Source organism: Priapulus caudatus, unplaced genomic scaffold (genome assembly GCF_000485595.1).
Source record: "Priapulus caudatus unplaced genomic scaffold, Priapulus_caudatus-5.0.1 Scaffold54, whole genome shotgun sequence".
Taxonomy (NCBI): domain Eukaryota; kingdom Metazoa; phylum Priapulida; class Priapulimorpha; order Priapulimorphida; family Priapulidae; genus Priapulus; species Priapulus caudatus.
Window position 1 is genome coordinate 694,195 of NW_014577115.1, and position 5,418 is coordinate 699,612.

Consider the following 5,418-nt stretch of genomic DNA (forward strand, 5'->3'; position numbering starts at 1 on the left):
GGCACGCACACACACACACACACACACACACACACACACACACACACACGCACGCACGCAAGCGTGCACGCGCACGCATACGCACGCACACACGCGCGCACACACATGCACACACAGGCGGGCACGCACGCGCACAAATATACACACACGCGCACACACACGCGCGCACGCACGCACGCAGGCGCGCTAGCCGACGGCGTCTGCCGTTTCTCCAGAACATTATGATTGATTTAAGATTTATCGCGGCACGTGAAGGTACAGGATGAAAATTAGTAGACACCGGTCGTCAAAAATCATCACAGTATATATAATATCAGGAGTAAGATAATATATCATCTTACTCCTATCCTCTTCATCCTCCTGATCATCCTCCTGATCATCCTCCTGATCATCATCCTATATTATCTTACTCCTGATAATATCTATATCTATATATATATATATATATATATGTATATATAAAGTGAGAGAGAGAGAGAGAGAGAGAGAAAGAAAGAGAGAGAGAGAGAGAGAGAAAAAAAAGAGAAAGAAAGAGAGAGGGATGCATTTAGTCAGAAAAGTCGATTTAGCGCAAAAAGTCAATCCGTATATCTCTAAATCTCTCTTTCAGTTATTCACGTCAGGTTACGAGACTGATACAGCAGCATTCGGCAAAAACCACATAACCAATTTCTTTCCGCGCCGCCGCCACTGTGACACACACGCGACCGTTCATCCATCTTGAAATTCGCTCCGTTTAACCGTTGACAGCAAAAGTTTAGTCGAGTATAATGAATGGCGGCTGTAAGCGAAAGCAGGTGTCGACAGCGGTCACTGTACGATGTGACTCCGCCCGGTATATAGCCTCCCACGCCGATGTCGCTTCACAGTCAGTCGATAGCCGCTGCGTGCGTGCGTGCGTGCGTGCGTGTGATTTCGCAGAAACCCGTATTTCGACGCGGGAGCGCGAAGCTTAGACGGGTCGAGAGTGCGTGTGTGGGATATAGTGTGGTGGGGCGGGGGAGGGGAAGACGGGTAGAATCTGCGTGTATGTGGCGGGGGTGCATGGGTTGCGTGGAGGTATGTGGGCATGGGGAAGGGAAGACGTTATTGCAAAATGGCGCTCGTATACGTACACGGCACGCGTACTCACGCTGCTCATATATAGTAAAACATGAGAGCATTCATTCGTCTGCGAATCTTGATTGATTAGCACGTGATTCGGTTTGGCAGAAACGGACCCGGATTCTCCGGCAGCCGCGGCTTTCCACCCTCCGGTTTGATCATCATTTGTCTCCATATGTCCCGAAAACACAATGGGAGGCCCGTCAGCGGACCTAATTCGAACAGGCACGCTCTATTCCTGTCAAAAACGATTGCCCGAATGAACGCGCTCGCACGTTATAGCCGTAAACCCGAAAAATTCCTGCAAGCGTAAAACATTTCGCGTTGAATTACATCATACTGCGCGCGCTCTCTTAATTTTGTTAGCCGACGCATTGTGTAAAACGCGTCCGTAATCGATAAATAACGTCGGAAGAAAAAAGACCGCCTAGCAGCTTCGTAATTAATGCTAATTTAGGGCTACTTTGACATTATTAAACGTCCTAAACAATCAGTGGGGTACGCGTGCCTGCCGGCTGCGCACATAGACACAATGCCTTGTACTACGCACATATATATCTATATATATATACATACACACACACACACACACACACACACACACACACACACACACACACACACACAACACACATCACACACACACACAACATACACACACGCAAGCAGGGCGACAAGCACACACACACATCCACACACCACACACACAGCAGCACACACACACATCACGACACACAGCAGCAACACACATATATATATATTATATATAATATAATATATATAATTATATATATACAGCACACCAACACGGACCGGACACACAACACACACACACCTCCACACACACACACACACCACACACACACACACACACACACACAGCTTGCACACAGCACACAACACACACACACACAGAAAACACACAGCAACACACACCACAACACACACACACACATAATATACCTATATATATAATTATAGTACTACACACACATCACACACACATCAGGGCACACACACACACACACACACACACACCACACACAGAACAACAGCCCAGCTCCACAGAGAGAGACACAGTCACACACACACATATATTAGTAATCATATAATAAATATATATATATATATATATATATATATATATATAATTATTGTAGTATACACCCACACTCCGAAAACCCCGGGTTTTTACATCCAAAGTCGATTGTCTTGAATATCAACGACTCACGCTCTCACGGTTATTATTAATACACCCTCCCCTCCTTCTCGTCTCCTCCTTCTCTCCTCTTTCTCCTTCTCCCCCTCCTCCTCTTCTCGACTCCTCCTCCTCCTCCTCCTCCTCTTCCCCACGACAACAACCTCTTCCTCATCATCTTCATCTTCTTCCTCTTTCCATCCTTCTCTCACTCTTCCTCCTCCACCTCTTCCTTTCTCCTCCGCTCCATCGCTCCGTGCTTCTCCTCCTTCCTCCTCTCTTCTCTCCTCCTCTTCCTCCTTCACTCCCTCGCCTCGCTCCTCCTCCTCACTCCTCCTCCTCCTTCTTCTCCTCCTCCCTCCTGCCTCCTCCTCCTCTTCCATGCATCCCGTATAGTGTGTAAAGCAGTAAAGGCAGCAAGGCAGCAGCAGCAGCAGCAGCAGCACAGCATACGCTAGCAACAAGCAAGTTACAGTGACAACTAAGCAACAGCAGCAGAGCACAGCAGCAGCAGCAAGCAGTAAGGCAGCAGCCGCAGCCAGCATAAAACGCCTATGATCAGATTGAATCGCTGAGTGCTCTGAAAATGTGTCGAGCGCGTGCGACGGATGCGTTTCGTTTCCATGCTAAATGTGGCCACGCGTGCTGTCGACATATTCTCTCTGAAATTCAGTTCATTTAAAATTCATCAAATAAACCCCGATGCATCATAAATGTCTATCAGTCATCACCATGATATATATATATATATATAATATATATATATATATATAAGAGAGAAGAAGAGAGAGAGAGAGAGAGAGAAAAGCGAAAGAAGAGCGCGCGATAGTAGAGAGAATGAAGATAGATAGTCTAGATAGATAGATAGATAGATAATAGAAGATAGGTGAATAGAATAGATAGATAGATAGATAGGATAGATAGATAGAGTAATAGATAGGATAGATAGATAGATAGATAGATTAATAGATAGATAGATTGATAGATTAGATAGATAGATAGATAGATAGATAGATACATGATAGATAGTATAGATAGATATTGAATTGATAAGATTAGATAGATAGAATAGATAGATAGATAGATAGATAATAGATAGAGTAGATAGATAGAGATATAGTTAGAGTGAGAAAGTGAAAGAGAGCGCGCGCGCGAGAGAGAGAGAGGAGCGTGTGAGAGAGAGAGCGATGTTGTGTGTGTGTGTGTGTGAGAGAGAGAAGAAAGTCAAAGAAAGAATAGATAAAGAGAGATAGAGAGAGAGAGAGGCGAAGTGTGTGTGTGTGTGTGTGTGGAGAGAGAGAAGAAATCAAGAAAAGAAGAATAGATAGAAGAGGATAGAGAGAGAGAGAGAGAGAGAAAGAGAGAGAGAGAGAAGAGAGAGAGAGAGACGAGAAGATAGAGAGAGGAGAAAGAGAGAGCGAGAGATCCGAGAGAGAGGAGGAGGAGATAGAGAGAGAGAGAGAGAGAGAGCGAGAGAGAGAGAGAGAGCGAGAGCAAGAGCGAGAGCGAAAGGCGAGCGAGAGAGAAAAAAGAGAGAGAGAGACAAGAGAGAGCGAAAAAGCGAGCGAAAGAGAGAAAAAAGAGAGAGGCGAAGAGAAGAGAGAGAGAGAGAGAGAAGAGGAGAGAGACAGAGCGCTGAGCGAGAGAGAGAAAGAAAGAGCGAGGACGAGAAGGAGCGAGGGAGAGAGAGAGGCGAGAGATGGAGAAGAGAAAGAGAGAGAGAGAGAGAGTAGAGAGAGAGAAAGAGAGCGGAGAGAAAAGAGAGAGAGAGAGAGAGAGAGGAGAGAGAGAGAGAGAGAGAGTGATAGAAGAGGAGAGGAGTGAAGAGAGCAGAGAGAGAAAGAAAGAGACAGCAGAAAAAGAGAGAAGCAATAGGAGAGAGAGAGATAGAGAGAGAGGAGAGAGGAGCGAGAGAGAAAGAAGAGAGACAGAAGAAAAAGAGAGAGAGATAGAGAGAGAGGAGAGAGAAAAGAAGAGAGAGCAACGGAGAGAGAGAGAGAGGAGAGACAGAGCCGAGCAGAAGAAAGAGAAGAGAAAAGACGAGAGAGAAAGAGAGAGAAGAATGTACGAAGAGAAAAGAGAGATTGACAGAGAGAGAGGAGAGTAGAGAAGAGCAGTAGAGAGGAGAGGAGAGGACGAGAAGAAAGAAAGAGACATGAGAAAAGAGAGAGAGATAGAGAGAGAGATAGAGAGTAGAGAGAGAAGAGAGCGAGAGAGAAAGAGAGAGAGAGGAGAGAGAGAGAAAGGAGAATAGAGAGAGAGGAGATGGAGAAAGAAAGAGACAGAGAAAAAGAGAGAAGAGATAGAGGAGAGAGAAGAGAAGAAGAGAGAGAGAGAGAGACGAGAAAGAGAGAGAAAGACGAGAGAACGAGAGAGAGAGAGAGAGAGAGAAGAGAGAGAGAGAGAGACAGAGAGACCACGAGACATCCGGTACGCCGGAGAAAGTCGTATCATTCTAGTCCGAACGGCGGCGGTCCGCGACATTGTATTTCTGCAGCGCAATATTTCCATTTATTTCATATAAAATTCTTTCTTTCTTTTCCTTCTTTCTTACTTTTCTTCGTTACTTCTTCTTCTTCTTCTTCTTTCTGCCTTCTGCATTCTTCTTCTTCTCATTCTCTTCTCTCTTCTTCTCCTTCTTCTTCTCCTTTTCGTTCTTCGTTATCTGCTTCTTCTTCTTCTCTCATTCTTCTTCTTCTTCTTTCTTTATCTATTCTCTCTCTTCTTTCTTCTTCTTCCTTTCTTCTTCGTTCCTTCTTCTTTCTTCTTCTTCTTCTTCTTCTTTCTTCTCTCCTACTAACTACTTCTCGGCGCCGAGAACCTATGATATGTTTTACGCGGCCCCCTCACAAACGCTGCTCAGTGATGGCTCGTCTGCCGTCACACTAAGAACCTTCTGTGCGACCATTGTGACGTTTGTATTCAATTGTTTCGGCGCCGCGTCTTTTGTGAATTCGCATTATCAATTCGAGCGTTCCGAAATAATTGAGGCGTTTTTTTCATGTAACAAAATTACAGTTCTTCATCTGCGAGGGCCCGCTGTTTACCGGTATTCGATAGAGCGATCTTAATTAAAATCGGAGCATAGCGATGCACTCAACCCCACAATGCGGTCG